A 10617-nucleotide genomic window follows, 5' to 3' on the forward strand; every position below is an offset into this window, starting at 1 on the left:
ATACTGATATAGTGTAACAGAAAAAGTAGGAAATAAAATTCTCAATGTTATTAATAAGTTTAAATACTTTTTAGATATTCTCAATTCATAGCATCTATGACTGCAAGATTCTGAAACATATAAGTGAAAAGTGGAAAATAATTTATCTACTTCTTGTTCACATCATGCAAACATTCAGTTATATGGAACTGTCCTAATGTTGCACTGAAGCTTTTCAATTCATCTAAAAAGTTCTGGATTGTATGAAACAGTAGCATGCTTTAACTAATTTCAGAAGCTAGTATTTACTTTGGTATTCTGGATAGCTTTATTTTACATTTCTTGGTTGCAAATAGGCATTTGTTAACAGTTCAAGTATTTTCCTGATCTTCAAAATCCTGATCACAAAAGTCTATATTTTAGTTATAGAGTATAACAAAGTCTAGTGTAGCTGTGGCCCCTGAAATTGAGAAGGACAACTTTCTAGTTAGTAGTACTTCAAGAAAATAAAAAGTGTGCTAAACTTCAAATTCATTGTGTTTGAAATATTTTCACTTACTCTGGTTATATGATTTTTTTATCTCGAAAGGAACTATGAGCAAAACCCTCAAAAATAAAATGCAATCTACTAATTATGAAACTATCTGGGATTTCCAAGTATGTAAGTTTAATTAACTTTACGTCTTCTAAAATCTCAGATTGCATATGAAATGTATGAATTAAGAATTAAATCCCTTGAACTGTCATCACAGAAAATAGGTGCTTGTACATCAGATTTCTGCAGAGATATTGTTAATTGTCTAAAAGTAACATCAACTAATTGGAAAGACAGTGTGAGATAAGTTTTCTACTGCTAAGAAAGCTGCATATAGGTGGGATTTCCCATGATTCAGAGAGTGTGATGAACACTTACAGTCCCTCAGCCATTCTAATCTAAAGCAGAAGTTAAGAGTTTTAAAGAAAAAGGAATTGACATACCAGTCAATGCTGACCAAAAATAACATAAATTAGACTTTTAAATATAATTACTAATTAACTTCTCCTTTGAAAGACTAAAAAATGACTGTCATTTCAAAAAAGATTAAATATTGTAAATTTCAGATGCGAACTTCTGTTTTGATATATAAAGCAATAAATATCTAGAAAACAGATCCTTGATATAAACGAGCAGTCAAAACCTGTAACTTAGTCCATTATTTTTTATATCACCACTAGTTTTATATCACCACTAGTTTGAAATTAAGCAAAGCATGATAAAATGAGTCAGAACAGGATGGTAAATAGCAATATCGTCAAGACTTAAACGTCAAAACTTTTAACACTTGGACGTTGAAGACATCTCCTGGTAATATGTTTTTTACAGTCGACTTTAAAATTCTCGAATTAGTTATGTGTTTTCCAATAAACACATGCTGATTTATTTAAGCTAAGTTAAAATTACTGTATCTGTAGTGAATGTTATGAATCCCCATTTCTTTTAACAACTCTGTTTCTGAGAATTCTGGAATTTCCTGAACCACAATGTGTTATAAAGAGGCGCTCATGAGTGAGCTCCTTTTGTCAGCTTCTAGGTCCTGAGCTGAAGCCTGTGGTTCTGTTTATAAGGTTCTTTCAGAGCTATACTATTTCTACAGAACCTAGAGTTCTTACTGAGTGCAGCCGGGTATACGAGGAGGATCAGCTACTGCAGCTGGGAAACCTCTGCTTGAGCATGCGTTTTAGTTAAGGAAACACATCTTGGTTGAGACGGCCGGGTTAGGGAAACACATTTCAACGATTTGTACATTCATAACAGCCTCGGATGTAATGCATTTATTTCTGGGTTTAGAACGATCTTTGCACTAGTAAGCCCGTTTAGATGTGAGAATAAGCATGGCTCATACTTGGGTTCATGTTTGCATGAAGCAGGCCCGTAATTACCACCCAAACCCATCAAGGGCAAGGAAAGTAATAAACCGTAATCACATCGCGTATATGTCGAGTCCCAAAGACCAGCACAGCCCACAGGAAGCGCCAGGAAACGCGTGGTTAAAGGAGGGCGTGCGGGGCGCGGGGGTCTGCACCCGCGCAGAACTAGTTAGGGAAGGGCGTGTCGGAGGCGCTCCGCGAAGCGGACGGTGGGGGGCGGGGGGAGGCTGCGGGGAGCACGGCCCGAGGAAGGCTGCGCAGCGGCGCGAGCGACTCCGGGCTCCCGCTCTCCCGACCGCCTAGCCCGAGCTGCCGCCGTGGGCGGGGCCTGCAGTGATTGGCGGGCGGGCGGGGAGGTCGGAAGTACTTTGTTTTTTATGCTAATGAGGGAGTGGGGCTTGTCCGTATTTACGTTGAGGCGGGAGCCGCCGCCCTTCATTCACCCACATGGTCCTTCGAGGTGTCTCCGTCGCCGTCCGACCTGCGCCTTCGCGCCACTTCGCGCCCTCGGGCGAGGCAGAGGGGGTGGGGGCGACCCCCGCCGCGCCGCCGCGCTCGCGCCCCTCCGCAAAGCCCCCACCGCAGGGCGGGCCGGCCAGCCGCACCCCCGGCCTGGGGCCTCGGCTCGTAGTAAAGCGGAGGCGGGTGGGTAGGTGGGAGCGAGATTCCGCGGCGGGCAAGGCGAAGATGGTGGCAGCTACTCCTCCTGGTGAGTCTGCCCGCCCCTCCGCCGACTGAGTGAAACCTGTTGTGTGTGGCCTCGGTCCGGAGGGCGGGCGGGCTGGGGTGGGGGGGCGGATTGGCCCGGGTCGGCGTGGCCGGGAACTGGGGCGGTTCTCGGGCCGTTGGCGCCCCGGCGTGTGGTGGCCGCCGCTCACTCCCCGCTCTCTCGCACGCGGGCTGGCGGAGGGGCAGGGCCGGGGATGGGGGGAAGGAGGGAGCGGCGGCCGCGCCCGGGACCCGCGCGGACCCTCCCGGGGTCGGCCCCGGCGGGTGGGTGGGCGCGCGGAGTACACAATGGCCCTTCGGGGAGGGGACCCGAGAGGCCTGCATCCTTTTCCAGGGCTCGGGATGTACTCGGGGTGCGGGGTTCCCTGGTAGGGAAAGTTTCTCCTGGGGGTGAGAGTTAAAGCGCCTCCAGAACAAAGCGACGGCGGTAGCGGCACATGAGGCAGGCCGCAGGCCGGGAGGGGGGCGCGCCCACGAGGTACCTGCGCCGGCGGGCGGCGTGGCGTGGGCGGGAGCCTGAGACCCCCCAAAACTTTGGGTGCGCGAGACCGGTGGAGGGGCGTGGGAGGTCCGGTCGGCGCGGCCTGGGCGCTTCCCTCGCTCCGCGTGGGCTTTGTTAATCTGCGCGGGCAGTCTCCGGGCAGACCTCGCAACTTCCTCGGCCGTGGGCCGCAGAGGAGGCCAGGGCCGGGTTCGGTTGTGGCGTGGACTCGTCTTCGCCCATCCACTCTTTAACGTACGCGGCGCGGGAGGGCCGGCCCGGCTCGGCGGGAGCGACGGCCGCGCCGCCATGTTCTTGCGGGGCGGGCTGCGCGGGGGTGAGGGCGGGGGACATGGCGGCGACTGCGCGCTGCCGCCGATTGTTCCCGGCTTAGGCCTCGGGCCGCGTGCGACGGGCACCCGCGGCCGCGGAGCCCCCGCCCCTCTGGGCCTGGCTCGGGGAGGGGGGCGGGGGACACAAAGGAGGGGCGGTGCGCTCGCGTCCCCTCAGCACTCGGGTCTCGGCGCCGCTGGTCGCCGCGCGGCTGCCGCCGGGAAAGGGGGATGGGGGGCCGTGTCCGGCCACCCCCGGGTCTGACCCACCGCCCCCTGGCGGCCGCGCTGGGAACCGCAGGGCTACGCGCCTCCTTGTGCGACATGTGCTGCCGGCCCGGGCTCCATGAGGGTGGCGGGCACTTTGCAGTCACGGGTGTTTCTTGCCCCGTTTTCTATTCCTAAATGGGCGCATGGGGATAAAAAACGGGAAAAGGCATTTTTCTTGCTGTGATGCTACCAAAAGAAAGAATTAGCATCATGCCATTACGACCACAGCAGTGTGGGGGAACAACTCTTTATCCCGGCTTGCAGCCACGAGGTCTTGATTGGGGGAGGGGTGGTGAAGAATAGTCCCTGGGTTTTTTTCCCCCCTTTTTCGTTGGAGCTGAAAACTTAACGATTACTGTTGATCATACCCAAGTATTTCAGGAGTTTATCTATCGGATTATACAGTTAAAGACTTGATTCCAATACTTGGGATTTTTCTAACTTTTATTCTCTTCTACATTTTCACCCACACATTGTTTGCTTTTTAAACCCTGTCAGTATTGCCCAACTCTGTTAATCTTGGTTTTGCAAATGGAGTACACTAGTTGTAGGGAACTGGAAAAGAGCAAGTTTAAATATGAATTTGGTAGGTGCTAATTTTAAGCAAATATGTTTACTATTTTTCCCCTATGCCTCTTTTCTCCTTCACCCCACCCAGTCATCATACACGTGGACCTAACTTGCACCAAAAGCTTTTCTAAGGATACTTGCTGAGAAGGAAGTTGTCCCACGTGGGTAAGTGTATACTAATTTTCTTCGTGAACTTTTTAGAAACAAATTTCTCTTCACTTGAACCTTTGATTTGAATAAATAGATTGGATTGGATTTTAAAGTGTGAAATACGTATTTTGTACTGCTCTAGAAAATTCATTCAACATGGAATAACTTAGTTGATAAATACAACGTAAATATCCTTATACAGCTCTCAAAACTCACTTGTACAGTTTACAAAATGTAATTTTAGAATGCTTTCAAATTGGTTAATAAAATAGATCTAACCCGGGGTGATAAATTTTTAAAGTATAAAATTAACGGGATATTTAAATTCTACAACAAACTAATGAACTTGAAATGTAAGCTTGAATATTAAATTTATTGTCTGCTGAGTATTTGCTAATTAGAAAACTGGACAAAAGGAAAATATTTAGCCACCGTGGTGTGAAGATGTCCTCTAAAGGGTACAAATGAGTCAAATTGTCCTTCATATATTAGTTTTCACTCAGATTTTTACAAGTACGCCTTTAGGAAAGGCATAGTATAAGGAAGAGCCACCACTTTTTTGTGTATGGTGTTCAGATGATATTTTGTTGTGACTGAGTTTTCTCCCAATTTTAAAGCCTAAATCTGCCTAAAGAAACTCACAGGTTTGGAATAACCAAACTTCCCCATTATGGATTATGTGGAATTTAATGTTTTAAGGTTGTAAGTTTGAGGTATGCTAATTTCTTATTTCAAATTTAGCAGGAATAAAGAGAACATCACCTTGTTAAACTGAAGATTGACCAGTCAGAATAATGTCAAAGTGCTTACAGTGCAGGTAGTGATATGTGCATCTACTGCAGTGAAGGCACTTGTAGCATTATGGTGACAGCTGCCTCAGGAAGCCAAGGTGGGCTTTAAAAGCACAGGGACTGCTGGTGTTGAGTGCTTTTTGTTCTAAGGTGCATCTAGTGCAGATAGTGAAGTAGATTAGCATCTACTGCCCTAAGTGCTCCTTCTGGCATAAGAAGTTATGTTTTCATCCAGTAATTCAAGCCAAGCAAGTATATAGGTGTTTTAATAGATTTTTTGTTTGTTTGTTTGCAGTCCTCTATTAGTTTTGCATAGTTGCACTACAAGAAGAATGTAGTTGTGCAAATCTATGCAAAACTGATGGTGGCCTGCTATTTCCTTCAAGTGTTTTTTTTTCTTTAACTAATTTTATGTACTTTTATTGTGTCGATGTAGAATCTGCCTGGTGTATTTGATGTGACAGCTTCTGTAGCACTAAAGTGCTTATAGTGCAGGTAGTGTTTAGTTATCTACTGCATTATGAGCACTTAAAGTACTGCTAGCTGTAGAACTCCAGCTTCGACCTGTCACCCAATCAAACTGTCCTTATTATTGAACACTGTTCTATGGTTAGTTTTGCAGGTTTGCATCCAGCTGTGTGATATTCTGCTGTGCAAATCCATGCAAAACTGACTGTGGTAGTGAAAAGTCTGTAGAAAAGTAAGGGAAAATCAAACCCCTTTCTACACAGGTTGGGATCAGTTGCAATGCTGTGTTTATGTTTGGTATTGCACTTGTCCCGGCCTGTTGAGTTTGGTGGGGATTGTGACCAGAAGATTTTGAAAATTAAATTTTATTCAAGATACCAACTTCCACTGCTAAATGTTCCAGATGTGAAGTATTTAAAATATATATATATGTAACTTAGTTATAGTTTTGTTAGTCTAAAATATGTATATACAGCTTTTTGTCCCTTGAAATCAAGTTTTGTTTTATTGTACTAAAGCATTCTCATGAGATTGCCTGCCAGATTTACTAGATATAAATTTTGATTATATTTTCTATTGGGTTGAATTTACTTGGCTGTCAAGTATCCGTTACAATTGTAAAGGAAGTTTATTGTGAATAATGCACAATGATCTGTACAGGATATGCCTTTCTGCTTTCTTTGGACCTGTTGTTTTAAGATGGTTCCTTTAATGTAATAAAAGTTAGTCATTTTAAAAATAGTTTGAAATTTGTAGGAAAGGTTGGGAGGAAGTGAAGGGTACTCTTAAAATTTTTTTCTCTACTGGTGAATTGGTTATTTTATTGACTTTATAGGAGATTAGTTATTAGATAGAAGGTAGATAACTACTCATCAGTCTTAAATAAATGCATTCCTGATAAATTTTATTATTCAAATGCTTAAATTTGATAAAATAGTGATTTTTATTTTTTAAGCATGATGTTTTAGAAGGGGTGGGGTTTTCTGTTTCTGGTAAGCAACTACTATTTTAATAATACATGAGAATTTAATGTATAACTCTTTAAATAGTGACAGTTTTTCTTTGTTAATGATGTATATAAACTGTATGTGACCAGTTCTGGAACTTAAGAGTTAAAAAGAAAACAGACAAGCTGATGCTAAATGGAATGACAGATATGTGTCAGGAGTGAGAATCTGATAATAGTTTATCTCTGAATCTAGTTATCATTTATGTTTCTCACCCGTTTCCTAATCCAGCTTTGGCAACAATGATAGTTGATTCCAGGCTGTGTGATCTGTACCTGGAATGGAACCAAAGAAGTGACAGTTCTGGTATTTTCTGTTTTCTCTAGCTTAGCTCTAGCCCAAGATATATAAAAGTGGATTGATTTAAGAATGGTCAGGTTTAAAAGGACCAAATATTAAAATTGTACCCAAGTTGAGATATAGGTAAACTGTTCTCTTGAATAGTAAGCTTAAAGAAGTTTCATTTTAGATGGAGAATTTTAATTTTGTAACCTTATTAATTAGTTATACCACCTAATAAATTTAGAAATCATCATTAAATTCCAATATGCAAAGCCTAACATGAAAAGTTTAATTTCTAATTTCCTTTAAGAAATTTAAGGAACTTACTTTTGGAGCCCTGAAAAGAAAGGTAAGTTTATCACAGTTTGGCAGCTTAAGAGGTAATTTTCAGAATAAAGAAATTAAGAATTGGGCAGTGATTTATAAAACAGAAATATAATTGTCCTTTAGCTGAGTCCTTTAACCTTTTGAATTGAATTGTTTAGATTCAGGTATTTAATGACAAATGTTGCTCTAAAATAAATGTTCTAAAAGTTCCATAAAGTTAGCATGGCATACAGTAGTCTGCAAAATGGTGCTGTGGTTAAAAGCAAAAAAAAAAAAACAGAAAACAGTGCAGTGATGTTTACTTTTGCCAAACCATGTAATTTTATTTTAAAGCTCTTGGAGAAATAATCTAACATTATTGTTTAAAGTATACGTAATTCATAATTAGTCTGATTCTTTTTAATATGCAAAACTTAACAAAATCTTAAAAATACACAATTGTCATTTTCTTTAACTATTTTTCCCTAGATGCTGAACCTCTTGTGTTCTGAACTTAATAGGATTTTATTTAATGGGACTTGATATATCAGATTAATTGTGTTGAAATTAAGTTTGGCAGTAGGGCTGTGAGGATTCAGTAGGAATTGCATTTAATTTGTTTCTGGCTTTAGAAAGTGTCATATGGGTCTGTAAAGATTTTTGTAGACATCATAACAGCTTTCAAGTAGCACCAATAGAAAAACCATGCAAACATTTTAAAAATTAGCTGTTTTGAGATATAGGTAGTTTATGGTAAATTGAAGCTGATAATTACCTAATCTGTTTGTCCTGTGAAAAACATTTTGACTTGTGTTTTCATCTTGAAACAGCTTAAGTCTTAGGGTTGGGTTGCTGTAGGTTTGGTAGTCTTAAAACTTTTCAGAAAAATAAGGTAAATCTTTGCTAATTCTTTTTATGTTCTACATGTATAGATTTCTATTTTTAGCTATGTTAAGAAAAGCACAATATTTTAAAAATGTTTGCTTTTTAAAAGCTGCATGCAAAGTAGTGGTGATTTTACTGAAAACTTGAGATATTTGTTTTACAGGCAAACCTATCTAAGCAGTACAAGCCCAGTCTTGGGTTTTCCCCTGTAGTCTGAAGAGTCTTAATGATTCCTGACAATGCAACCTGCAACTGTGCCTGGAGAACAATTCAATGTCACATTAAAGTTTTTTATGTATTTCATGAAACATTGCCCTGTGTTAGTATTTGATAACCCTGTGTAGTTTGTCTGACATTAGAGAATTAACTCTTAACTGAGCAGTAAAGGTAAAGAGCTCAGCAGAGTATACAGGGCCAATTTTTGATATTTGACTGGAAATAAGATTGTTGTCAATTTAACTCTGATTATTCTTTTGCTTAGAGGTTGTATGGCTTACATTTTGCTTGAAAATATGAATTAAAGCAGCTTTTTGTTTTGATAAATTTAATTCCGGATAAAATTCTTACTGAGTTTTAAAGGATGTTAATTAAAAGATGAATGCTTCCCTTGATTTTTAAGACCGTAAAAAATTTTGAAGACTTGGTTTGTCCGTCCCCCCCCAAATAATTTGAACGCATAGATGCAACATTCAGAGATTCCTAATGATGTATTTGCAGTTTGACCATGCTACTGAGTTGTTTTAATGCCTTTAATGTTGATTAATAAAATGTTGCATTGTAAAACCTGCTTAAGAGATGTCTAAGTCAACATTGAAATAAAAACTGAAAAGGTTATTCTCAGTTGTAGCAGTTTCTATGGTGTTTTTTTTTGTTACTAAAAATATCTTGCAAGTTCTCAAATCATACTTGAATTTCCTTAATTTGGAGATTGATTTGGGTTTCCAAATAATTTAAAATGTAATACAAACTAAGTAAAAATTGCTTATTGATTTATTTTGATTTGTAGAGCACAGGCACTTAAAATTCAGAATTTTATTGCTCTGGTTAAGTTTGAAGCAGCTCCATTTTGATTTTTAATGAGATAGTATCCATGTTAGTCAAGATTTTTACCTATTTGATTCATTGAAGAGTAGTTCAAACTCCTGCCTTAATTCCTTAATATTAGTTGATACTATGATTGAATATTAATGGTCTGTACAAAGTTTTAGAAAAAAATTGGATGGAATATGTACTGAGCTCCCCTGAAAGTTGAGCAATTTTCTAAGGGTCAAAAAACGGTAAAAATTTACGATAAGGTACTGGGATGAACTTGCTTATGGCCAGTAAAGCAGTTCAAGGAAGATGGCTGATCTCAAAAAGTTTGAGAATTAAAAAAAATAAAGGCAAGTGCCACCAGGGTGCCAGATTAAATTTTGATGTATTGTCCCCCTTAAATAATCATTAACTAACTCAAGTTGAATGTACATCTTATGATGTGATTGCTTTAAGCCCACAGTACTAAGTTTAAGATCCTGCACTCAATAGAAAGGAAAATAAACCTATTTACATGTTTGTTTTTAACAGTTTATGTACTGTAATAGACAAGACATTAAAAGGTGATATGACATCCTTAAATTCCACTGGTAAATTTTAAAGGAGCCATTTCTCAGTATTTGAGATGTAATGATTTTTATGAGGTAACACTGTTCACATTTGGGAAACGGCAACTTGCTGAACATTGCAAGAATAGATGAAAACTGTAGCCCTATAATTGTCATTCTCAAATCAAGAGATTGTGAGCCGAGACATGGCCTTAGGCAGTGTGCAAAGTCCAGGTACATCCTTAATTTACAAAAATGCAAAGGCAAAGTTCAGTGAAGACTACTGGAATTCTAGTAAGGATATGTATTTACAAGATGTCTCCCTGATGCAATTGGACAATATAATTTAGATTTTTCAAAATGTAAAGGACTAGTATCTTAGAGATTGATTAGGTTAAAATAGAGGTGGGGGACTGCAAATGATAAGGCATAGGAAAACATCAAAGCAACGCCTTTGGGATGGAGGTAAGAGATTTCCATGAATATTAAATGCATCTAAGCATTCCTAATTTTATAGCTGTCTTATGCAAGGACTAACAAGATTTTCTTGCCCCTGAGACTATAGGCTTTTTTTCACTACAACTTTAGGTGGTAGAAACTTCCCCTTTTTCTGCTCCAGTGATAACTTCATCTAATGTATTAGGTGTGGATGTGTAGTTGCCTTTGCTATTCATGGAGCTCCTTGAGGACACTGGTATACAGGTTCATTTTGAAAAAGTGCAGGTGCTGGAAATAAATGCTGTTTCAGCCATGAACTCCCCTCTCAGGCTTTCAGATTTAGCCAGGGAACACTTAGAGAGCAAAGGCAACATAATAATAGCATCTGTTTAAAATAGGAATTAGGCTTGCCACTACCTCTCCATGCAGCTTCTGAGAAAT

At 40.5% G+C, this 10617-nt stretch overlaps 1 long non-coding RNA gene across 1 annotated transcript; it reads left to right on the plus strand.

The window, feature by feature from the left end:
- Positions 1–2472: 2472 nt before the first annotated feature.
- On the plus strand, positions 2473–5359 carry LOC143681465 (uncharacterized). Its single transcript, XR_013174666.1, has 2 exons — positions 2473–2596; positions 4358–5359. It is a non-coding gene; the product is annotated as an uncharacterized LOC143681465 (long non-coding RNA).
- The last annotated feature ends 5258 nt before the right edge of the window (positions 5360–10617 follow it).

The sequence above is a fragment of the Tamandua tetradactyla genome, chromosome 4 (assembly GCF_023851605.1).
Source record: "Tamandua tetradactyla isolate mTamTet1 chromosome 4, mTamTet1.pri, whole genome shotgun sequence".
In the NCBI taxonomy this organism is placed as follows: Eukaryota; Metazoa; Chordata; class Mammalia; order Pilosa; family Myrmecophagidae; genus Tamandua; species Tamandua tetradactyla.